Genomic DNA, 27,009 nt, shown 5'->3' on the forward strand with positions numbered 1-27,009 from the left:
TCCAGGACTGTCGACTCACTTCAGCAGTAGCCTGAGGGACTTCCTTGTACTGCATGGGCAACAGCAAGTGAAAAACTTCATGTTCCCCAAAAACAATGAAAATAGAAGTTTCCATCGGACACATTACTGGTGTGAAATCCCTGATGGTGACAAAGTGGAGAGGCCATGGCTCATATACTCAAAAACCCAGAATGCTGCATACTGTTTTTGTTACAGACTCTTCCAGTCTAATGTTCCAGCCACAATGGGTTCTACAGGAACAAAGGATGGGAGAAATCTGGCTAGAAATCTGGCATGCCATGAGAAGACAGCAAATCATCAGAGAGCATTCCATAGGCGGAAAGAACTTGAGATGAGACTAAGGTTAAAGCCCACCGCAGATGATCAGCATCAAGAGAAGATTGTATCAGAATCTCCTTACTGGCAAAATGTTCTGAAAAGGCTCATTGCCATTGTGAGAATGCTTGCTACCCAAAACCTAGTACTGAGTGGCACTTCAGATCAACTGTATGTGCCAAATAATGGAAACTTCCTTAAAACTGTGGAGCTGATGGCTGAGTTTGAGGCTGTACTCCAGCAGCATCTAAGAAGAGTCACCACTGAATAAATGTACACACCCCACTACCTTGAAAAGCCATTCAAAAGAGATCATACATTTACTGGCAACAAAAGTGAAACAGAAGATTTTGGCAAATCTGAAGTCAGCAAGATATTATTCTTTTATTCTGGACTGTACACCTAAAATCAGCCATACGCAACAAAGCACTTTAATGGTTTGGGTAGTACTTGTGTAGGTAGTACAAGTAGGAGTACTTGTGGCACCTTAGAGACTAACAAATTTATTTGAGCATAAGCTTTCGTGGGCTACAGCCCACTTCACTGGATGCATGCAGTGGAAAATACAGTAGGAAGCTATATATATACAAAGAGAACATAAAAAAATGGGTGTTACCATACACACTCTAACGAGAGTGATCAGTTAAGGTGAGCTATTACCAGCAGGAGAGAAAAAAAACTTTTTGTAGTGGTAATCAAAACAGTCCATTTGAAGCAATTGACAAGAAGTTGTGAGGAACAGTGTGTGTGTGGGGAATAAACATGGGTAAATAGTTTTACTTTGTGTAATAACCCATCCACTCCCAGTCTTTTTTCAAGCCTAATTTAATGGTGTCCATCTTGCAAATTAATTCCAACTCAGCAGTCTCTCGTTGGAGTCTGTTTTTGACATCCAATTTGATGCAACTTAAATTTCTATTTTTGTGATAGATATCAGACCTTTACCTCAGAAATGGTAGTTGATTTAATTATCGTTAACGCATTTCAGAAAGAAAAAAAATGGTGAGTTTGAGATATTTTAACAAACAATGCAAAAGCCAAAATAAAAGTATTCTGCTGATAATTGGAATACTTAGCCAGCACTAGATGTTTTGGAAGTGTAGACAGAAAGGTCACTTCTCATTTTCATATGTAATTTGCACTGTTGGGTTCCCAAAATCTGCAAAATGGAAAGTGCCAAAAATATCAAATAAACCAATACTTGGTAGAAGACACTGTCATAAACAGATAGCTAAGGGTTAATGTCTCTTACACCTGGAAAGAAGTACCTGAAACACCTGACCAGGGGACCAATCAGGAAACCAGACTTTTTCAGATCTGGGTGGAGGGAAGTTTGTGTGTGAGTCCTTTGTTCTTGGTTTTTCTGCCTGTCCCTCTCGGCTATGGGAAGGATTTTTCTATTTCCTGCTTTCTAATCTTCTGTTTCCAAGTTGTAAGTACAAATATAGTAAGGCAGTAAGATTTCTATTGTTTTTCTTTTGTATTTACATGGGCATAGTTGCTGGAGTGCTTTGAATTGTATTCTTTTTGAATAAGGCTGTTTATTCATATTTCTTTTAAGCAATTGACCCTGTATTTGTCACCTTAATACAGAGAGACCATTTTTTATGTATTTTTCTTTCTTTTTACATAAAGCTTTCTTTTTAAGACCTGTTGGAGTTTTTATTTAGTGGGGAACTCCAGGGAACTGAGTCTGTGCTCACCAGGGAATTGGTGGGAGGAAGAAGTCAGGGGGAAATCTGTGTGTGTTAGATTTACTAGCCTGACTTTGCATTCCCTCTGGGTGAGGGGGGAAGAGAGATTAGCTCTCGGTACTTCTGTTTTCCAAGGCTGGAAACGGGAAGGGTGGAATCCCTCTGTTTAGATTCACGGAGCTTGTTTCTGTGTATCTCTCCAGGAACACCTGGAGGGGGGAAGGGAAAAGGTTTATTTCCCTTTGTTGTGAGACTCAAGGGATTGGGTCTTGGGGTCCCCAGGGAAGGTTTGGGGGGACCAGAGTGCCCCAAAACACTCTAATTTTTTGGGTGGTGGCAGCTTTACCAGGTCCAAGCTGGTAACTAAGCTTGGAGGTTTTCATGCTAACCCCCATATTTTGGACGCTAAGGTCCAAATCTGGGACTAGGTTATGACAGACACAACTATTATTTTCTTGTCCAAACTCTGAGGACTCCTGGAAACTATGCACTTGGATGCTGGAGACGTTACTCAGGGTAATTTGAATGGCAGTTCAGTAGGAATAAAGGCTGCAGGACTGAGTCTTATTTGTAGCAAAATGTTAAATCAATGAGGGGAAACCATGCAAAACTTCAATTCAAAATTTGATAAGTGTGGGCTGAGAAATGGATCTCACTAAGGCAGCTAGGGATGCCGTGATTTAATACATTCCCCAGGCAGCCTCCAGCACATTCTAACAAGTTCAAGACACAAGTAAAGACACCTTGTGGTTCCAAAGGAGGATGGCAGCCAAAACACCACCTTGTCTCTCCTTTGGGTAAATTTCCCTGGCAGGTAAGGAAATTTAGGTTAGAATCATAGAATATTAGGGTTGGAAAGGACCTCAGGAGATCATCTAGTCCAACTCCCTGCTCAAAGCAAGACAAATCCCAACATAGTTTTATTTTTACCCCAGTTTCCAAATGGCCCCCTGAAGGACTGAACTCACAACACTGGGTTTAGGAGAGCAATGCTCAAACCTGATACAGGGAGGTATAATTTACTCTGTAATTCCAGTTTTTCTCCTCTCCCATTCAGTGTCTATATGGCACCATTAGGTGAGTTAACAAGGAGAGATGAGCTTCGGGACTTATAGTTAGCAGATGGCACTTACCTCTATATTTTAATCTTACTAGTTGCTGGCAGTTGCCACTGAACACCTGGCTCAGTGTTTGCAGGAGCAAGGCTAGCTACCTGAAACTTAACCTCAATTATACTGAGATAATGCTGGTAGTTTAAGGATAACCAGAAGATACAGGGAGGATGATACTCCATCTCTTACTGAGAGTGTATGCCCAGCCTTTGTTACTCAGCTTCACAGGCTGGAGAGCATGTTGGATCCCCAAACGCTGTTAAATGATCACATAGCAGCAGTGTCCAAGGATGCTTTTTTCTATCTATGCATGACTATCATTTTCTGTTTTTTTCAGATGCTGACCTTGCTGTAGGATCCATGCAGTTTGTCCCCTTAAGAGAAGATGACAGCAGTGCACTCAATATGGGGCTACATAATAAGCCAACCCCAAAACTGAAGCTGGCCCAGAAGGCAGTAGCCTGCTTGTTAAATTTTTTATCTCACCAGAAACACATGACACCGGTGTTCTTTGGCTGTCTATTGGTTTGAGGGTGGAATTTAAGATGTTTTAAGATCTATATTGCCTGGGAGTAACATACTTAACAAACCACTTCTCTTCCCATGTAATACATGCTTCAAAATCAGTTCAGCTGGGTGAACTGGAGTCCTCTCCTTTTAGAAGAGAGGGAGGTAGATCAAATGAGGGACCCTGGACTATGGAATCAACTCCCACCCATTGTCCAAAATAATGTGGGATATTGACCTTCAGAGCACACTGCAAATTCTGTATTTTCTGCCAAGGCTGTGAGGTGAGGAGGTCTTCAGAACTTAATGAAGATTCATCTTTATTGGGGCAGAAGAGTTTTCATTGAATGAAGTGTTTTGTGTTGGGGGGGTCAGCTTTGCTGATATCTTAGCAACTGGTTTTAGGGATCTATTTCATAGGTTTTGTTAGAAAGCTAGATAACTTAATTTAAAATTTAGAGATGCATATTAATATTATATAGAAAAAAACACTAAACTCTTGCAGAAATCAAGCTTATGATCTACTGCAGCAAAGTTCCTTGGCCTATCGATGGTGTGGAGAACTTAGAGGCTACTAATGTCTCCAGTAAAAGATATGCTGAAGTTTGCATGTGGACCAGTCACTCCATGGCCCGTAGAGAGCTTCACCAAAGTTGTTGAAGGAAGGGTAACTTAAAATATTGTTTTGGTGGAAATATTTTCTAATGCTCTTATGCGTACATTCAGCAGTTTTAAATTCAGTTGGCTCATTTTTTAAATAATTCTGTTAACCTTTCACTTGTAGAGTAAACTTGTCAAACTGCTTCAAAACTTTCTCTGTGACCTTTTGCAGGCTATAATTAATGCTGAAGTTGATATTAATATCTTGTCTGTGTCAATGTTCTTCAGAATCTAATTGAGCAATTTGTTGAGAGCACATGTAGAGTACATTTGACCAATCTGGCAGAGCATACATTTTAAGATATTGGACTGCTAGTATAGATTATACTGTGTGCAGCTATTTTACACTATTTCTTCTGGAAAATGTGATTGGGAAACATGGTTACCTATCTTTAACAAATTTCCCTCCACATATATTCCTATTTTCTGTCAACATCCTTGTTTACATGATTGTAATAAAGCATACCATGTTCTTTGTGCATGCAAAGATGTACATAGAGTTTAATAAGAGTAAGCACATAGGCAACGGCCCCAGACCCAAATTTTGGCTCTTGATACAACATTAAATGTCTGACCAGTCAACCAGTCAGGCATTTGAACACTCCTCAAAGACTCTAATTATTTACATGAAAATGTCAGCGATCTGGTTGGTCTCCTCCTGCTGGCAGCCCACCAGATTGATGCAAGGGGAATACCAGCCTCTGGATTCCCAGGAGTTTTAAGGTCCCTTGGACTCCCCGGCACATTTCCTGGGTACCGATCCAAAGTCTGTTACTCCTTTACAGAAATGGAGCCCTTCAGCCCACCAGCCTTGGATACCCCAGCACTCACCTCCCCAAGATATTCCAATAGTTTAAAAACAACCTTTCTAAGAATCCCACCAAAAGTTTGAGCTTTTGGGATTACAGTTTAACTCTCTCTAGTGGTATGTGGTAGTTTTATAACACATAAAGTATAACACATTATTGCTCTTTAATAGAATGAGACAGACACAATTCCATACAAAATAATAAACCCTACCCACATTTCTTTGCCTCAGTTTCCTCATCGCTCCAGAACATTCTTTGGGCTGATCACTCTGACAATAAGAATCTGCAAGATAACAGTAGTTAACTTGTATAAACCAGTGAATACAGACTGACCTTTCCCCCTCACCCCCCCCCGCCTATTACCCACAATATATCATCTGCCTATATATATAATCCAGTGATTTCAGTAGCCATCACATGTTGTGTGGCTATAATAATAACAATGCTGCAGGAGAGGCACTGGCAGAATGGTCATCAAAGGAAGACACAAACCTTTCTTTTGCTGCAAAAGACAGAGGCCCTTTCCATTCTGCCTGCTGGAATAGAGACTACAACCCAGATCTCTGTTTTCTCAGCAAAGACCAGTCCAGAATCCTTCAGAACACCTCCAGAACCATTCTTGGCAACTTTTTGCCCAGTCACTGTGGACTGGAATTGAACTCTAGTAATCATGTCATCATCCAAACTGTAATAGAACTTTCAAAAAGCAAACTGGCCAGGATTCACTGTGAAAATGGAGGCCATCATTGATGCAATTCCACCAAAGCCCAAAAATGTTGATTGTTTCACCTGGCTCATCTGAAATGCTGCAAGAAAAAACATCTCCTGCACCTATTGAAAAGGATACAGTCTTTCAGGATGCTGAAAACCAGAGACAGAAAGACTGTTAAAAGGAGTATCAAATGTCTTATGAAACAAACTCAGCAACATCCATACTAGACTTACTGAATTAGTCCTCCATCAAAGATGAATGAAGATGGCTGATGCTTTGGACTTAACCAAGCTTTGCATCTGGAGTGAGTAATTATTGTGTCTGCATGGGGCTGCAAACTGAGTGAAACATTGAAACCATGAAGTCTCAGCTGATGGAGTCACAAGAATGCTTCTTATGAATTCAAAAGCACCAGGGTACAAGCAAAGTGTCCAGAGAGCTCCAACAAATAGCACACTACCCACCTCATCCCCTCAACCTCTGCCCTTCACTGCTGAGGAGGTAGATAAGGTCCTCGCACCCATGAAAGCTGTGAAACCTGCAGGACCTGATGGTGTCTTTCAAAAATTTTCTAAAGACATCAGGCTCAAGGGATGGAAATTGCTGGCAGCACTGTTCTCCGATATCCATTCCTCAGAGTTCATTCCAAGGATTTGGTGTGAGGCTATGGTTATTTCCATTGCCAAGCCTAGGAACTCAACCAATAATCCCTCGCCATACTCTCCCATATTACTATTCTGCAAATCATACAAGTTAATGGGGCAAATATTACCAGCAAGGATCATGCTGCTTGTACAGACAATGTTACTGAATGAACAAAGGAGTTTCTGACCAGGCTACAACTGCACTGATCAAATATTAGCTTTACCAACACACATATCACCAGGACAACTTTTTTAGATGTATCTGCTTTCTATGACACTGTACAGAGAATTGCCCTTCCCCTGAAAGCCACCAAAATTATCCCATGCAACGGAATCATAAAATTCCTCTGAGAAGTTCTGATCAGTCATAGTGTAGACCTAGATCCAGTGTGCTTCAGTAGCAGTAGCCATGGGAACTACAAGCGGTGGACTACAAACTGCAGCATGTTGGGAGAATTTCCTGGTTCCTGCCAGGAAGTACCATCTGCCCCTCCCAGCTGGAAGTTTCAGTATTGACTCAAGCTGGGAGCATGTAGCAGGCAAGCAGAGAGGAGACTGATGGACTGTAATCTTGATATGTGATTCTTTACAGAATAAAACCTTGTTCCTGGTGGTTTGTCTGAGTGGGTCTGGTGTAAGGTGAATACACAATGACTCACAAGCAGAGCACACAGAAGAGCCTCAGGCATAAAGTTTCCCAAAGTTGTGTAAAATGCCCCAAGTCAGGCTTCCCCTAGCTGAAACAAATTCATACTGGGCCAGTGAACAAGACAGGGACCACAGTAGGTTTTGTGTTTTCCTTAGTAACCAGGTCAGCAGGCCATGCACTCTCAACAGTGGCCTCCAAAGGGATCAGTCCTAACACCAATCCTGATCTGCACCAGTGACTTTCCTCATACATCATTATAGAAATGTGTTTATGCTGATAACACTACACTGGCTATACAGGTATGGCATCTATTTACCATAGAACAAATCCTAACCAAGGACTTTAAAACCACAGAAGAATATAACTTATATTGGGAGCTAAAACCAAACCTCACTAAGATTGTGTTCTCAGCATTTTATCTAAACAACATGAAAGCTAGGGCAGAACTTCATGTGTACTTCTGTGTCCAGCAGATAAGACCTGAGCTTTCCTCAAAATATTGAGACTGAAGCCTCATACACCACCAGCTCCCCAAATAAATAACAAGACAAAATAAAGATGCATGTAAATCTCATTCAGAAATTGTCAGGAATGACCTGTGGAACCAATGCAAAAACTCTCTGGACATTTTCATTGTCTCTTTTCTACTCTACTGCAAAATACTGCTTACCTGTCTAGATACATAGCTCCCACACATTATTTGTCAGTTCTCAACATCTCCATGCAGATCATTACAGACACTATAAAATCAATGCCACAACCAGAGCATCCCATACTGAAGCCCACTCAAATTGGTTGTGACATGCGAATCCTTCAGGAATCCCGTTGTATTCAAGGGAACAAGGATCTTGCAATGTATATGAAGACCTAAATAACATACTGAGCTTCTGACTCAAATCCAGCAAATCTTTCTGGCATGCAGTGCAAAAACTTGAAGACATGGGTTTTCCCCCCCAAAGATCAATGGCAAGGAAGGTGGCAGGATGCCAACATCCCAAACAAACACCTCATCAAGGACCCAGTGGCTTTTCACTCCCATGGAAAATGTAGTCCACTTAGTAGCACATCCACTCATCACATGGCAGATGTACCTACCACCTCCATAAATGAAAACTGAGACACAATCTATTTGTGACTGCAGAAACATGCTTCAAACTATGGAACACTTCATCAGACAGTGTCCCAAATGATCATATCCTGGTTGTATCTCTACCATCCACTCAGTATCATCTGAGGTAATCAATTGGATTGCCTGCCTAGACTTAGACATCTAGCATTGCTGGTTTTAAGGCATAGAAAGAGAACAGGTACATTATGTAAAAGTGCCTATATAACTTAGGAGCCTGAATTCCATTTTCAAAAGTGACTGAGGAACAGATTTTCAAAGATATTTCTGAACATAAAGATGCAGATTGGCACCTATTGGAACTTTCAAAACTTCCCTTTGGATGCTAGGTGCCTATATGTTTTTGAAAAATCCCACTGGGTACCTATCTGTATCTTTAGGCTCCTAAATAAATTTGTAAATCTGTCCCTAAGTGCCCTAGTTAAAGGGATTTAGGCTTTGCCTGGCTGAGTGGAGTAATATCTAAACCCTTGGTGTCAGCTGCCTAGTGGATTTTCCAGCGCTGAGTTAGGTGATTCCCCATTAAGGCTCCCTATAGAGTGCATGGGGGTAGACAAGACAAAAAATTCAGAAGCCAGACAGCTGAGCAGGGAGCTCCCTAAGCTAGTCAAGAGTGAAATACTAGGGTGAGGAGAGGGACTTAGGTGCCTAAGTAGTTGGCCTGGCGCATCTCACTGATGGGCCAGAAATGGGCACTTTCCTCTACTCAGTATCCTAAGCTGCAAACCCTTTCCTGCAGGTAGGCACCTAAACCAAGTCAATTGCTTAAGTAACCCAAGTTCTATGAGCCACAACTCTCTCTCTGTCTCCTGCTCATGATCAATACATTCTCTCAATTTCATGCCACATGTTCCTGTGTGCCCTAGGCAGCCATTTTTGAAGGTGTTGTGCTGCCCCTCAACCTATGAGTATCCTGTATCCATTCTTCTTGCTGCAGGTATAGGGTCTTCAGTGTGCTCAGAATACATCTACAAGACTAATTCCTGCTGGCAACATAAGCATCATCCATCTAATTCAAACGCTTGAAGGCCTCTAGAATTTTGCCTTGAGCTAGGGCTCCAATCCACTCTTTAGTTGTAGGGTGGCAACAGTGCTTACGCTACTTTGAAAATGCTGACTGGTGGAAACTTAGGCACCTAGCTGGCTGTTTAGGTGCCTACCCTCTTCTAAAAATCTAGCCCTTAGGTGCTTTTGAAATTTGTAGCCATAGTCAACCCTCGGGATTTCAGCCATGTGTGTACTTGCAGCAGTGCAAATCCCTAGATTAGACAGGCAATACTGTAACTTAAACCTGTACATCTTACCCCTGCTTGGAACCAGAACATGTTGCCTCAGGGAAATTACGGCTTATAGTGGCTAGAAGGGACCATCATGATCATCTAGTCTTAACTCCTGCACATTGCAGGCCACAAAACACACCCACCAACACCTGTAATAGACTCCTATTCTCTGGATAAGTTACTGAAGTTCTCAAATCACAATTTAAAGACTTCAAGTTACAGAGAATCCACCAATTATTCTAGTTTAAACTTGCAAGGAATGCCAACACTCTCCTTCCCCCCAAACCCCCCCCCCCAAACTAGGGACTCTGCCATTCTGACCTGGGGGGAAATTCCTTTCCAACTCCAAATATGGCTATCAGTTGGACCCTGAGTATGTCTGCAAGACCCAGATACCTGAGGGGAAAATCACTGAAATAACTCTGAGTCCTCCCCAACTAGTGTCCCATCTCCGGCTGTTGGGGATATTTGCTACTAGCAGTCACAGATGGGCCACATGCCATTGAAGGCAGTATCATCATATAATCCCCTCCATAAATGTATTACGTCTTGAAGCTAATTAGGTTTTTTGCCCTCACTGCTCCCCTTAGAAGGCTGTTGCAGAACGTCACTCCTCTGATGGTTAGAAACCTTCATTTAATTTCAAGCCAAAACTTGTTGATGGCCAGCTCATAGCCATTTGTTCTTGTGTCAGCTTTGGCACTTAACTTTAATAACTCTTCTCCTTCCCTGGTATTTGTCCCTCTGATTTATTTTTAGAGAGCAACCATATTTCCCCTCAGCCTTCCTTTGGTTAGGTTAAAGAAGTCAAGCTCTTTGAGTCTCCTCTCATAAGGTAGACCTTCCATTCCTCTGATCGTCCTAGAAGCCCTTTTCTGCACCTGTTCCAATTTGAATTAATCTTTCTTAAACATGGGAGACCAGAACTGCACACTCTATTCCAGATGAGGTCTCACTAGTGACTTGTATAATTGTTCTACACTTCCCTATCTCTACTGGAAATACTTCGCCTGATACTTCCTAGTATTACACAAATCTTTTTCAGAGCCTCATTAGATTGGTAATTCATAATCATTTTGTGATCAACCGATACACCCAGGACTTTCTCCTCCTCTCTTGCTTCCAACTGATAAATCCACAGTTTATAGCTAAAACTATTGTTGTTAGTCCTTAAATGCATAATCTTTCACTTTGCACTATTACAGTTCATCACATTTTCATTACTTCAGTTTACAAAGTGATTGAGATCTTCTTGTATGATATTCCGGTCCTCCTCTGTATTGGCAATAATTCCTAACTTTGTATGATCTTCAAATTTTATGAACCTTATTTTTTTATGCCAGGGTCATTAATGAAAATGTTAAATAAAATTAGTGCCCAAACCAATCCCTGAAGACCTCCACCAGTGACTTTCCTCGAGCCTGACAGTTGACCTTTCAGTATGACCCGTAGTAGTCTCCTGTTTAACCAGTTCCTTATCCACCTTTCAATTCTCCTACTAATCCCCATCTTCTCCAATGTAACTGATAATTTTCCATGTGGAACTGTATCATACGCCTTATTGAAATCCAGGTATATTATATTTACAACATTCCCTTTGTCTAAAAATCTGAGTAATCTTCTCAAAGAAAGAGATCAGGTTGGTCTGACATGATCTACCTTTTGTAAAACCATGTTGCATTTTATCACAATTACCATTTATCTGTACGTTCTTTACTACTTTCTCTACACTTAGAATGAGTTTATAGCAATGCCTCTACACTAGGGCTATCCATCAATGGAAGTAACTGAGGCAAATTGTCAATGTAGGCAAAGCATGTGTTTTCATTCACCTGCATCCCAAGGGACATAACCACTGGACTATTGGCTATTCTGGGTATGCAGAAATTGCATTCTGGGCCTGAGGAAGTTTCCTATGAAAAAGATATATATGTATATATACATAGCCAATAGTCCAGTGGTTATGTCCCTTGTGATGCAGGTGAATGAAAACACATGCTTTGCTTGCATTGACAATTTGCCTCAGATACTTCCATTGATGGACAGCCCCAGTTTAGCAGCATTTTATATATATATAAAAGTCCCTGATCAGCTGTATTTGTGACTTAATTCTGCTGATGGCAGAGGACCACATCTGTGGGTGAATTCTACCCCCTTTTAATTCAGTAGCATAGCTGTCATGTTTTTCAACAGAAGCAGGATTTCAGCCCTAGAGTTTTGTCTTTTGCACAGGAAGTCTACTCATCCATATCCTCTGCTCATAGTTCAGCAAAGGAGTGGTCCAAAGTCTGTTGAACACAATGGAAATCTGTCCACACACACCAACGGGCTTTGGATATGGCTCCTGGAGAGCAACAAGCTTGTGCACCACACTGGGAAAGACAGGATTACAGATGTAGTGATTTTTACCTGAGGATATAAGAGAGCAGGCCCTCCAGATTCAGTCTGTGCAGCTCAGTACCAGTGTTATCCTCAACAAGGATCAAAGTATTCATAAAGTCTAGTAGAGAAAATAAGAATAATGCTGTTAACCTTTAACACAGATAGCATTACAGCTTGAATAAAAGAAAGGTAGACACAATTGTGTTAGTATTACCATATTATATTTCTCAGGATATAAAAATTAATAAAATATGGATCTCTAACCTATTCACAGTGTTTTGTAGTAATTAAGTTGTCACTACACTTGCTAGGTTTTTGAAAATAATATTTTATGAACTTTATGCTTACCTGGAAGTAGAATATTTTCCTCCCTAGAAGAATACAAATAAAATTATATATTTCACTGGGTTTCTTTAAAAACCATATAACATATTTATTAAAGGTTATAATCCAATAGATTTATTCAAAAGAAATTGTCTCCACCCTCCAAAAAAATATATATATTACACTACATGTAGATTTTTGTGTGTTTTAAAATACTTCTTTTTCACATAATTAAGTACATGTACAGAATGTGGAAACCTGGTGCTGAAACAAATATAACATGTGCCTATAAATTAATGCGTCCCCTTAGGAAAATGAAATTTCACAGTTTAATTACCCCGTTTCTTCACAGAAGACATAAAGAAATTTATGGAACTAATTACTTTGATAATGAAGAGGGATTTTTTTCCTCTTTCAGTGCAATCCCACCTAAAAGGAAGAAATGGAGAAATGTAACTCATTGAACTCCTCAGCAGCTCCACTGTTATATATTTATTATTATTAGAAACTGAGGAGTTTTATTACTTTTGTGTTAGTACTAAATATAAACATCCAATATAAGGCAAGAGATTTTGTAATGGGCTTCTGCTACCACCTCAACAACTCATCTTCAAATCTTACAAGTTAAATTACTATAGATTAAACCAAAAGTCCATATTGAAAGCATTATTGCAGGTTTTGTGCACAATATGTCACTCTTCCTTTGTTCTAGAATTGTTTGCAATGTAGTCTGTGAAGGGCCCCATTAAATCACTTCTTTCAGCATAGGAAAACTTGAGTAGAGTGTCTGGATGGTCATCTATAGGACCATCCTGTAAGACACCAAAGTGGTTACATCAAAACATTGTAATCTAGGGTCTCTTATAATAATAGTTATTACTGAGCAACTTTCATTTGAAGATCTCAAAACCCTTCTTAATTATTAACTAAATTAATTTTCTAGCGGCTGTATTCCTATGTTTACACTTGAGATTGCGTCTCAGGTGGCCAAACAGATAAGTGAGATGTTTATATATTTATGGAACACTGTTAACATGAAATTTTGTCAATTAAAAAAAAAAGAGTTCAAAGCCATTTCAGGTATCACCCTTGCCCATGTCTCCCTGGCAGTTTCTGGAGCGGGGCGGGAGTAAATGTATTTTACTATGTTTTTCTCTCTGTGTGATGTATAAAATACATGCAAATAGCAAGGGAAACTGTAGTGAAATTTTCACACTGAAAAAGTGAAACAAATGATGCACATGTGCCAAATGCCAAAACAAACAAACAAATATACCTTATCTCTTTTCCATTTATAACAATCTTAGTTGCTTTTCGTAAAAACAGTTAGTAAAAAATATTCAGACACGTGTGATTACTGACTTGATTATGTCCCTTTAAAGTGGGTATAACTTGACAAAAAGTACATGTTGTATAAATTCATCCCTCTGAAGGCTCAGTCACGGCTTTGCCAGGTGCCCTGATCAAGGGACAACATGTTGCTCCATTGCTCCTGGAGCAGATTCTAAGGGCACAGTAGAATCTCAGAGTGATGAACGCCAGAGTTACAAACTGATCAGTCAAACACACCTCATTTGGAACCGGAAGTACGCAATCAGGCAGCAACAGAGACAAAAACAAAAAAAAGCAAACAATACAGTACTATGTTAATTGTAAACTACTAAATAAATAAAGGAAAAGCAGCATTTGTCTTCTGCATAGTAAAGTTTCAAAGCTGTATTAAGTCAATGTTCATTTCTAAACTCTCGAAAGAACAATCACATTTTTTCAGAGTTACAAACATTTCAGAGTTATGAACAACGTCCATTCCTGAGGTATTCAGAACTCTGAGGTTCTACTCTATATCTAGAAGTGACATGACAGGCTGAAGAGATTAGCTGCCCCAAATACATAAGAACACCATATGCTCCATCTAGTCCAGCATCCTGCCTCTTCCAGTTATTAGTGTTAGATGCTTCAGAGGGAATGAAAAGAACAGAACAAATTTGTGTAATCCATCCCGTCATCCAGTCCCAGCTTCTGGCAGTCAAAGATTTAGGGATACCCAGAGCATGGGGTTGCATCCCTGACTATCTGACTAATAATCATTGATGGACATATCCTCCATGCACTTATCTACTTTTTTTAACAGAGTTATATTTTTGGCTTTCATAACATCCCTTGGCAATGAGTTCCACAGATTAACTGTGTGTTGTGTGAAGAAGTTCTTCCTTTTGTACTTCCTTCCTTCCTGCTGCCAATTAATTTAATCGGGTGGCTGCCAGTTCTTGTGTTATGAAAAGGGGTAAATAAAACTTCCCTACTCACTTTCTCCACACCATTCATGATTTTACAGATCTCTACCATATCACCTTTATTTGCCTCTTTTCTAAATTGAACAGTCCCAGTCTTCGTAATCTCTCCTTAAATTGATTCCATCCCCCTAATAATTTTTATTGTCTTTCTCTGCACCTTTTCCCAGTTCTAATATATCTTTTTTGAGATGGGGCAACCAGAACTGCACACAGTATTCAAAGTGGGTGTACCATGGATTTATATATTGGCATTATAATATGTTCTGTTTTATTATTATTCCTTTTCTAATGGTTCCTAATATTCTGTTAGCTTTTTTTGACTACTGCTGCGCATTGACTGAATATACATGCCTAGGGTTTCAAACGGGATAATATTTGGGGCACCTAGCCCATCTTGTGCCACAAACTACCAAGCCTACACTGCTATTTTTAGCATACTAGCTCAATCAAACCTAGTACATATATATCTACCTGTACTGGAAATTACACCTCAAGCTACAATGTAGACTTACCCTAAGAATCACAATTCCCCTGGTTCTAAGGGAGAAATACTCTGAACTGGGGCTCTATTTGTTGCAATGTACTTCCCTCAGCAGGGCCGGCTTTAGGATGTGCGGGGCCCAATTCGAACAGTTTCAATGGGGCCCCAGTAGGGATGACTTAAAAAAAACAACAAAATACATATAAAAAAACACGTGGGGTTTGTACTCACCGGGCAGTGCTCCCAGTCTTTGGCGGCATTTCGGCGGTGGGTCCTTCACTCGCTCCAGGTCTTCAGCAGCACTGAAGGACCTGCCACCAAAGACCCAGAGCAAGCAAAGGACCCGCCTCTGAAGTGCCGCCGAAGACCCGGAGCTAGTGAAGGACTCGCTGCCGAAGTGCTGCTGAAGACCAGAAGCACTGCATGGTGACTAAAAATTAAGAAGGCCTCTCTAGCCAGGGAAGGGATTCTCACTGGGCACTGGGCCCTCTTAGGCGCAGGGCCCGATTCGGGGAAATTGGTGGAATAGGCCTAACGCCAGCCCTGTCCCTCAGAAGGTTGACCTAGCTATATTAAATGGTACATACAGGGATGTAGCGAAGGTCTGTCAAGGTCTGGAGCAGGTAGCCAGTGCCAGGGAACTCCTTATGCCCTCTCTGTAGCCACACAAGCCAACAACAATCTGGCTCCTTAATAAGTACGTTAATTAGAACAAAAATGGAGCTTCTTTCTATGCAATAATACCAGTATTATCCTCATCACTCATACTCTACCCATTATAGAACTCCCAGCACTACTATCAGTAATAAATAGAATTAAAATTTCTACCTTGTTGAATGCTATTTGTCAAAGTTAACAACCAGAAAAAAATAAATTCACTCATTTATGACACTATGATTCACTTATCATTCCTCTCTTCACTCTACCTACATTGACAACCCTTGAAAGCCAGAAATAAAGGCGGCTTTGCAAGGATTCCAACTGTGGGATAATGGCCACACAAAAGCATAATGTCTGCTGTTTCAGATGCAAAGTTAATTAATTTAATAGAAAACATCTGGAGGCAAGCTAATGAAGGCAGAGTCTGTCAATTATCATAATATATAAAAAAAAAGATTTTGCATTTTATGGAAATGTTATTTCTCCCCCTAACAGCCAACTTCTCAGAGAACCAAGGCAAGATTATGAATTCACAGAAGTTTTTCTTTTTTTTTAATTTATGCTTGTATATACTTTGTGTGTGTGTTTGAGTGCATACGTGTGTGCACTGGATATTGGGAACAATATTTACTTATTTATCTGTCTATTTGTATAAATTTATATACATGTATTTATATAAATGAATACAAATTCATAAATTCTCATGGCATTTACATTGTATTTGAAACCATTTTAGGGCCTCTTACCCAATACTTACTCCAATGACTTCCATGGAAGTGTTGCCTGATTAAGAACTGCAAGGGCTAGATGGTGGGCCAGATCCTCAGCTGACGTACACAGCTAATATTCTGACCCTGTGCCTTCAAAGCACATCCCCTTCTTAGTGGGATGCGGGGGGATCCTCCTGGCACTGTGTCTGAGCAGATACACATTGTATAGATGCTCAGGGCCTGGCCAAACACAATCTAATTCTTCATACCATAAAACCTCTAGCTATGTAAAATCATAGCAAATGCATACAAAACAATCACATGTGAAACCTTAGTCCTTCAAGTTAGTAATGGGACAAATCTGAAAAAGATAGGAGGCTGGACTCTGTTTTGGTGACAGTCCATGTGGATTAGCTGAATAAAGGATTTGTTCAAGCATGAATTGCTGAAGAGGCTTTTAGAATAATAGAGGATACTGGTTTTCAAAATTATCTTTGTGCATGTTGAAGAGTGTGTTACTTTATTTGTTAAGAGTTAATTGTGAGGGAAGCTGAGCATCTTGTTGACAACAATAGGAGATGCTGGGGCTTAGAACCTCTCAGGCAGCTGTTAGGATATAGATATTCAGACCTGTCTGCAAAGGCCTATCCTTTAAGAATGTAAGTGTATTCTTATCACTTAGCTAGTTATAGAGGTATAAAAGAAGGAATCAAAGATCACTGTCTGTGGGATGGCCTTCTCTTACTGTGACAGGCTAAAGCCTTCAGCTAAGATGTAGTTAGGCAGCCATAAGCTGGGAAGTGTATGGTCACATTCTCACATTCCAAACTAGTCACATTGAAATAAGGTGCTATTGGGAATACAATCCTGCCCTGATATTCTTCTCACCTCCAGAGAAAGGGAAGAGCCTAGAAGATGTAAAAGGAAACTTAGTTTGATAGCGTCCTGTCTGGCAAGAACTCACTTATCAATAGACACAACTGGAAAACCCTTATGTCTGTATATATGAAGTTGTAAAATACTCACTTCTGTATTGTTTTGTATGTTTACTTGCATGGTCTCTGTCTGGTTCTGTAATTGTCTCTGTCTGCTGTATAATTAATTTTGTTGGGTGAAAACCAGTGAAGGTGGTGGAATATAATTTGTTAAATAACCATGTTACAGTATGTTAGGATTGGTTAGTTAAATTTCAGTAAAATGATTGGTTAAGAAATAGCTAAGCAAAACTCAGGTTTTGCTATATAGTCTGAAGTCAATCAGGAAGTGGTGGGGGGGAATGGGAATAGGGACAGGGGATAGGGGAATTGGGATCATGTTTTGCTAAAGGGGGAAATGGGAACAGGAACAGGGACACAGGCAAGGGTCTGTGGTGTCAGAGCTGGGAAGGGAGACACTAAGGAAGGAAACTGGAATCAGGCTTGCTGGAAGTTCACCCCAATAAACATTGAATTGTTTGCTCCTTTGGACTTTGGGTATTGTTGCTCTCTGTTCATGTGAGAATGACCAGGGAAGTGAGAGGGTGAAGGAATAAGCCCCTAACAGCTTCTTAAATAAATGCTTTTAATATATACTACTTAAATATATGTTTGTTTTTCTATTGTACTTCTATACTTATTCTTCGCATTGATTTCTAGACCTCCTTCCCTATCTTTTGCTATCCCTTTTCTTGCTAACATTTCTCTTCCATGTGTCTGTCTCTCTGCTCTGGTCTTCTGACGCTCTTTCCTGTGGCAGTCTCCTATCTATTAATCATTTTCATTTATGGTTGAATGGTAGAACTAAATTGCTCCTCTTCTTTGTTCATCCGATGATGATAGATATCCCCTCTGACACTCAGATTATCTATCTGGGACAAAATAGCCACAGATCTGAATTTTGCATATGAATTATTATTTATTTTTTTGTTGAATGCCAATAGCATGCTCAGTGCTGTAGTTAGCACAGAAGAAAACAGTCCATACTCCAAAGGTATATTTGTGTATAGATAGTTAGATATGACAGAAAATACAGAAATACAGGTCAGGGACATAAATGCACTGGTGAACCACAAAAAGCCTCGTATTAAAATGGAGAACTTTTAACTTTTCTTTTCTTAATATAATTTCATTCTTTGATGGATTCAAAGACCTCATAGAAGTGTGTTTAGTAGTGGAATTTTATTGAAGAGAGTTATGAATGGTAAACAAGTACAGGGAATTGCTCCAAAAATAATTAACAGTACAGAATCATTCACAGAGGCAGGAAAGGAAGAAAGATACAAAGGTAACAGCAAGATAGCAAACATGGCCAGGGCAACAGAGGGAGTAGGAAAAAAATGAAAGCGAAAATGTAGCTGAGCAGTAGAAAATTTGAAGGTGAGAGTCTTCCCCAACTCCATTTGTCCATATGTCTCCCAAATTTCAAGCCAGGACATTGAATAGGTGTCAGCATTTCAGTAAATTATGTGCCAATGGACAAGTGTCATTGAGTCATATTGGGGTGAATCCCTCCAAAAGATGTATACTGTTGATTGTGGAATAATGCTGCCCTGCCTTTGAGATGTAGAAAGGGTTACTTGGAGCAAAATGAAATGGCTCTATTCCTTCTTCTCAGATATGTCACCTAAACGCAAGTGATTCCACTGACTTGTTTTCTCTCCTTTCCCTTGAGACTCTTTCCCTTAGCTTCTTCTAGTTGTTTATTGCACTGCAGTGTTCACGTAGCCCTAGATATAACAACCATCTTTCATTCCAACTATTGGAAGGCATACAGTATATTGGTGCTGTCAGTAACCTAAGTTAAACAGCCTTCCCTTTTTTGTAGTTTCTTGTGGCACATTCAGGGGCAGGTGTGGGGCAGAAACATTTCTGCTGTTAAACTGATATGATTGATGATGGGGGCCTACTGAAGATTATAAAGGGCATGAGCTGATGCAAATAGCAGAATTTTGTTTAACAGTAGGGTAAAAGGAGCATTTAAGGCAGTAAGGAGACCTGGATAGAGGCAAGCCAAAGTGTGATTTTTCTAAGAGCCAGCCACCTAGCAGCTTGTGAACTATTCTATCAAATTTATTTTAATAGACATTAGTTTATTGTTCATTTTTTTCTAATGTTGAATAAAAATACTGAACCTGCAATTTGTATTAAGCATTTTGACTCTGCCATAATAAACTGAGTTCCTTTAGGAACCACCTTTCTGGTACTTCACACAACAGTATCACATGCAAGTTATAAGCTTGAGAAGAAGAGTAGATATACAAGAGAAATGGTATTTAGATACCAAATACATGAACTGGAAATGACAGATGAGCAATGCATCTAGTGTTACAATTTGAACAGGAGAGACATCTTGTACTTCTGGGATCTAGTCTCCAGGCAAGTGGAGATTGGAATAAAGCATTCATTTCCTTCCTGTTCTACAACAGTAACCTCTGAATAATGTGAGCAAAGAACTAGAGGAGGACACATTTGGTACTGGGTACAAAGTTTTATAAAGAATGCATAGTAGGGATGGTGATCTTTCTGAACAAGCCAGTGCTTTATTTCATTCCTAATTGCTACGTTTGTACCCAGTTCAATGGTCATAGTTTCCAAAAATATCACAAGAACAATGACACCTCAGAGAAGGATTTGCTTTTCCTAATCTTTTACAGAGTGATTGACTGTTCTCATTGTATTGTTGGGACATGACAAAAGTGTGGATGATATGACAGGCAACACCTGCACAGGAGAAACTTGCACATTGATAGTGCATGATGTCTGGAACATCAGGGCTAAATTTCTTTATCATTATCTTGGGTGTAAATGATATTATACTTACAACTAGCAGTGAGCCAGATATTGAAATTCTAATTTTCAAGTTCTAATCATGCATGCTGTACAATGATGAATAAATATAGTTACAATGAATATCTTAAAATATTTATCTTATTACTAAAATATAATCTGGACCATATATAATCTGGACCAATGGCATGTTCAGTGCTGTAGTTTGAGAAGCACAAGATTTTCCATAATAAGCATGTCTTCTTTCATTATCCACCATAATCCTTTCATTACAAGAGTTGTATGGACATTCTTGTTTAATTTTGCAATTTTTCTGCATTAAGAATTGAGATTTTCATCAAAATGTGTTAATTTGTTCTAGGACAAAATCTATTCAAATTTACCAGAGAAGGTAGCTAAATTTTGCACTTGAAAAATTTGTCTTCTTTGCGGTAGTAAATTTATGGGCAAGCAAGACCTTAAAATCTTCATAGAGGCATAATAACAAACATGGCACCCCTCCTAAACTTCTCCATGGTAATGGCTGTCACCTCAAGATGAAGTTTTACCCTTCTGAAAGCCATGATTCCTTGGTTATAGATCATGTGACATATACTGCACAGTGTGCTCAGGACGGCGTTGACTGAAAAGTCATCGTAACAACTGGGATATCTCAAGTTGGAATTAATAGATAATTTCTTGATGAGCAAACTGTCATTCTCCACTAAGAAAAGCACATGACAAAAATGACAAATTTTACATCTCTTTGCAAATCTAATTAAAACCTTTTTATACTAATTTTATCATTGATGTGAACTTTTTTCCTCACATTCACTCCTTCCTGTTCAGGAGGTAAGTCATAAATTTAGGCTTTCTGTAGGGAAAACTTTTTACCTAGTGCTCATAAGCACTGCTCACTGCTCAATTTCTTTTCCTAAATATCATGTTCCACATGTGGACTCTCCTAATACTTCTTAGTTTCTATGCATATGCGGAGCACCACAATTTGACAATAGATCTTGTGACATATACTGCACAGTGTGCTCAGGACGGCGTTGACTGAAAAGTCATCGTAACAACTGGGATATCTCAAGTTGGAATTAATAGACAATTTCTTGATGAGCAAACTGTCATTCTCCACTAAGAAAAGCACATGACAAAAATGACAAATTTTACATCTCTTTGCAAATCTAATTAAAACCTTTTTATACTAATTTTATCATTGATGTGAACTTTTTTCCTCACATTCACTCCTTCCTGTTCAGGAGGTAAGTCATAAATTTAGGCTTTCTGTAGGGAAAACTTTTTACCTAGTGCTCATAAGCACTGCTCACTGCTCAATTTCTTTTCCTAAATATCATGTTCCACATGTGGACTCTCCTAATACTTCTTAGCTTCTATGCATATGCGGAGCACCACAATTTGACATATGCGGAGCACCACAATTCAAATATTTGCTTTTAACAATAAAACAAAGTGAAGAAAGAAAATCCAAAGGGGAAAATGAGACCTTGAAACAACTAGATGATGGAACAACACCCACCTTATCATTATCCTCATAGCTTCATCATCCTTCTCAGCATTTTTTTCCTCTTGATTTATGATATGGGGAAATTACAGTGGAGAAAAAAGTGAGTAATCTTGATTTTTCAAAGGTGCTGAGCATCCACAACTCCTGGTTAAAAGGAGGCATGAGGACTCAGCACCTTTGAAAGTGAAACTATGAATTGCACACTAGCACATTTAATTGCATAATTAAGTAGTTGTAACTCCATAGTAACTCCAGTGGAAGTCCTAACACTGTACATGATAACTTTCACTATCATTGTGTTAACTTCTGGTAAGTATGTACCCAACTCTTGCCTTAATTCTGTTACCAGCTAACTGAGAGCTGGCTTAGGGACTTCAGAGTTACTAACGTTATTGATTACTCATTAACCTGCTCAATAATCCTTTTGTTTTTGATTGCTTAATAACCTGTATCAATCTATATAACAACTGACCTAAACCGACCAGGCCATTATCTATTTGCTCTAAACCATTGTTCATGTGGCATTATTTGTACTGCAACAGACTGAGTCAGGATGCCAAGTATTATTTCTTAATGTGCTCTTTTGGCTTCCATTCTCTTCTACTCCAGGTCTAGGTCCTGATTTAGAAAAGCACATAAGAACTTTCTTAGGTCCTTGGATGAAATCCTGGCCCATTGAAACCAAAAAGAGTTTTGCTACTGGCCTCAGTGGTGCCAGAGTTTCACCCTACGACTATTCAGCACAGTACCTTGGTGCATATTTAAGTATGTGCTTCAGTACAGGAAGCCAATGGAACTCAAGTGCTGTCCTGAACAGAGATGGTTTCCTAAGTCAGCATCTGTATCAGAAAGATTTGTACACTGAAGAGATTTGCATGATGCATAAAACTTGTATACCTTGAAAAGAGTATCATTGATGAGAGGCTGGATGACCCATTTCCTCCCTATTTTCAGTTAATATGAATCTTGATACTGAGCACAAAGAATATGCAGGAGTGAAGGAATATGAGTATGTCTACACCAAAGCTGGAGATGCAATTTCCAGCTCAGGTAGACTTTGATTGAGCTAGACACTAAAAATAGGAGTGCAGTCTCAGTGGTGAGAGCAGAAGAACTATTCCATCTGAAACTCTAGGGGTGTATTTGGGCAGCTAGCCTATCCCGCCACTCATGCTGCTGTGCCATTCTACTTCCAGGACCAAAATATATTCATCTTAATCTGTATTGTTTGTACCATCAGACTGGAAGATTTGCTCCTAATCAAGCTCCAGCTTTTGAGTGTTGACTTGGAGGAGTAACACGTTGGACTGGAGTAAAGCTGATAGGTACTGAAAAAGGAGAATACATTAGGGATTGGAAAGTAATGAGATGTACTATATCCATATCTGCTAGTAGCATGAGCAGTTGCTATTATTTCTCCTTCTGCATTTAGAATCTTGTCTGGCTTTGTTTGGTATGCCAGCCAGGTGCAGCTTGATTTGCACTATATGCTAGTAAGCCTAATATCTTGGGATTCTCCAGATATATCCTGAGGCTTTGGAGACTTGTGTTCAAGAAGAGGAACCTTGCTGGCAGAAATATAACTATATACCATGGGAAAATCCTGTGGGTTTTTTTTTTTGGTATTTTTATTTTAATAGATAAAATAATTAAAACAAGAATCTAATGCCTTTGGGTCTATACAATTATTTTCTTTGAATATCTTTTACCAAAAATGTTAAAAATACACATTTTTATGGTATATAAAGGGGAAAAATGATATGTTCATTTTAGCATCAAATTACATTGTAAAGTGATTGATTTAAAAAAATCTTTACTAAAATCTTGATTATGATATTGTATAAAGTAGCATCAAATATTATGCTTATAGGTCAAACAATATTCATTAATAAGGGAAAGTATTCATGGAATGATAAATGTTTGTTCCTGGATATAGAAACATTTTCACAAACATAGCAGAGGTATTTATAGTGAGTCCTGTGGGGAGGAAGGAAATTTGAACGCCATTTTTTATGGGAATAATATAATCTTTAAGTCACTAATTATGATATATCTGTCTACCCTTTCACCCTGTCATGAGGCATTTATTAACGAGCCACTGTGACACTTACATGCCTCTTTTGCAGTTTGGGTCTCCCAGATCATCTTAGGTGTGATGGGGCTCTGAACTTACTCAGCCTTTGGTTTTGATATCCAGGCAGTCAACAAAATGAGTCTAGTTGTGGGTTAGCCAGCCCTGTGACTGAATCCATGACAGTCCTTTCCTTAAGGGTCTATCAACAATCAAAAGGAAAACCAGACATAAACAAACATAAGGTTTAAAACAAACAAAAGGAAATATTTCTTCACACAATGCACAGAACTCATCAGAACAGGAACTGGTTGTCAGGCGATGTTGTGAGGGCTAAAGCCATAACTGGGTTCAAAAAAGGACTAGATAAGTTTATGGATGATAGGTCCATCAATGGCTATTAACCAGATGGTCAGAGATGCAACCCCGTACTCTGAGTGTCCCTAGCCTCTGACTGACAGATGCTGGGACTGGAAAACAAGGCATGGATCACTTGATAATGCCACTGTTCTGTAAATTTCCTTTGAAGCATCTGGCATTGGCCATTATCAAAATACATGATACTGGGCTAGAAGAAGAATTGGTGTGACCCAGTATGGTCATTCTTACATTCTTACAAGGAGGTGGCAGGACTCTCTTCCTTAATAGAGCCTCTGGTAAGCCACAGCCTGGTTCAGCACCTGTAGGTGAGTCTCTTCTAATAGTCCCAAACTAATGATTCAGTATCCATTTCCCTCAAAACCCTGCCCCCTAACAGGCAGCAGTAGCCCCAAGCAGCTTCTGCCTTCAGACAGGCACCCTCCAGTAGCTGAGGAATGGAGACTTGCTCTCCCCTCAGGTTCCCTAGCATCCGAGCTGGCTACTCCCTTCTACATCCTCCCTCTAGTTCTGACATGCCTTGTAGGTGTGGTAGTGTGGGGCTTCTTGATCCCCGAGCAGTTCATTAAGCTTCATCTGTTCAGTGTGGGGCTTATACCTCCTCTCACCATCTCTATAACTACTACATTTCTGGCACAAATAATAAAATAAATTCTAGTTATTAAAATTACAATTTAGTTCAATTAGACCAATTGTAGGTAGCATCCTATCTCTGCCCTAATTATAAAAATCTTCCAAGGATTAGGCTGCCTAAAAGATTGGCTTTCCTTCAAGTGATCATGACTTCTCTTAACAATAATATTCCACTTGAAGAGTGAAACTCTTGACTAATGGGGAATGTTTGTGAGCTCTGGAGACAGAACTTTCACATACACTAGACTAATATGTAGACTGCTGAACACTGTTGCTTAATGTCATGCTTAATTATTTATGTCATCACCACAGAGATGATTGCTGAAGCCATGCGACCAGAGGTGGAAAGGAAGATGATCACAGATCCAAGGACAAGGCTGAAGAGGGGAGGAGAAGGATACACCAAGATGATGGAGGAATGTACAGAGAGATTGGAGGAGAACCAAGAGAGGGCTTGTGAAAGCCAACAGTAACCTGGAAGAAAAGTATGATCAACAGTGTGAAAAGCACAAAAAACATTGAGGAGGAAAAGGAATACAGGCCTGGAGATATGGTTAGGAAGAGAAACCTGATGAAGGTGCAGTGGAAAAAGTGGTAACCAGGCAGGAGGAAATACAGGCCAGAGCTGAAGCATAGAACTCAAGGAAATGGTTGCAGATTGCTCATGTAAGAAGTTTGGAGATGAGGGAGAGAGATAGGGGTAACTGGAGAGGCAGGTAGGGTATAACATCTGAGAACGGAGAAGATCAGCAAGTGTTTATATTTAAAGGGGAAGTAATCAGAAGTTGGTGACTTTCACCTCCCCAACCACTGCACACTCTACCGTAGGGGTCAGCAACCTCTGGCACGCGGCTCGCCAGGGTAAGCACCCTAGCAGGCCGGGCAGGTTCGGCCAATCACAGCTCCCACTGGCCGCGGTTCACCGTCCCAGGCCAATGGGGGCGGCAGGAATCCGTGACCAGCACATACCTTGCCCTCATCACTTCCTGCAGTTCCCGTTGGCTTGGGATGGAGAACCGCGGCCAGTGGGAACCATGATCGGCCGAACCTACTGACGCGGCAGGTAAACAAACTGGCCCAGCCCACCAGGGTGCTTACCCTGGCAGCTGCATGCTAGAGGCTGCCAGCCCCTGCTCTACCTACGCAGTACGAGATTATTCTATCTTTATGAAAGTTCAATGGGATTTATCATCTGTAAACGTCCGGCATTGGGGCTCGGCCCTCTCAGGCGTAGCTGGGAGCCAGGGTGCCTCACTACGCGGCAAAATAAGTCAGCATTCAGACCGCTCAGCAGGGGTAGGGCTAGCAAATAGTCTCTAAGCTCAGGCCCTGGGGTGGCGGGGGGGGGGGGGCACCAAGCAGTTCAGAGCTCAGCTCCTTCAGCAGAGGCTGAGCAAACCAGTAGTTTATAAAGCCCAGGCCCTGGGTCAGGGCAGGGCACTAAGCAGTTCAGGGCTCAGCTCGTTCAGCAGGGGGCTGAGCAAACGGATAGTCTATGAGCCCAGGAGAAAGGCCTCCCTAGGCCAGTGAGAGGGGGAGTCTGCCACCCTTGGAAGGGTGGCAGGGGGAACGCAGGCCCTCCCACTCCACTGCGTTCCAGCCCGGGGCCCTAGCAGCAACCAAGACTCGCTGTTGTCAGTGGGGATCCTGGCCGCAACACATTGACATTGGTTCAGGCTCTTCGGGAGCCAAACCAGGGTCGTCTACCCCTAGGCCACTTCCGACCAAACCCTCTCTGGGTACCTGTATCCCGCCGGCATCTTCTGGTGGGTCCCAGACCATGGGTTCCTCAGGATACTGGGCATGGGGCAGGCTCGGCCCGGGCAGGAGCTTGGCCCCCCGCGTCTGGTCTCTTCGGCGGCCAGCCTCCAAGTGAGTGCCGGGGCTGTGCTTTTATACTTCCTGTTCCACCCCTTGACTTCCGGGGGGGTGGGAACGGGTGGTGGTGGCTCCGCCCATGTTGGAGGCTGCAGGGGCTGTGCCTTTATACTTTCTGTCCTGCCCTTTGACTTCCGGGGGGTGGGAATAGGCTGTGGTGGTTCCGCCCACGTTGGAGGCTGCAGGGGCTCAGCCCTCTCAGGTGCAGCTGGGAGCCAGGGCGCCTCACTACACTATCAGATAATAGTTAATAATAAGTACATTTCCAGAAATCAGAATATATTCCTGGATGACTAAGAAACAGAAAAATGGGCTGTATTTGTCGTGTATGTTCATTGCAATGAGTAGTTTAGCAAGCTCTACTATTTAGTGGATATTATCTTCAAAACTATTAC

General features: G+C 40.6%; 1 long non-coding RNA gene across 3 annotated transcripts in view; it reads right to left on the reverse strand.

Annotated features, from left to right (window-relative positions):
• Positions 1-1,166: 1,166 nt before the first annotated feature.
• The window catches only part of LOC115645974, a 58,499-nt gene continuing 32,656 nt past the window's right edge, over positions 1,167-27,009 (reverse strand). For 2 of the 3 annotated variants that reach the window (XR_003998888.1, XR_003998886.1), the window contains 4 exons: positions 12,260-12,282; positions 11,939-12,029; positions 5,334-5,401; positions 1,167-1,495 (listed from right to left, as the gene is read on the reverse strand). This is a non-coding gene — a long non-coding RNA (uncharacterized LOC115645974). Of the gene's footprint in view, positions 1,496-5,329; positions 5,402-11,938; positions 12,030-12,259; positions 12,283-27,009 lie in introns of all 3 variants that reach the window. The other variant, XR_003998887.1, reaches the window with a different exon arrangement.

The sequence above is a fragment of the Gopherus evgoodei genome, chromosome 1, assembly GCF_007399415.2.
Source record: "Gopherus evgoodei ecotype Sinaloan lineage chromosome 1, rGopEvg1_v1.p, whole genome shotgun sequence".
NCBI classification, from domain to species: domain Eukaryota; kingdom Metazoa; phylum Chordata; order Testudines; family Testudinidae; genus Gopherus; species Gopherus evgoodei.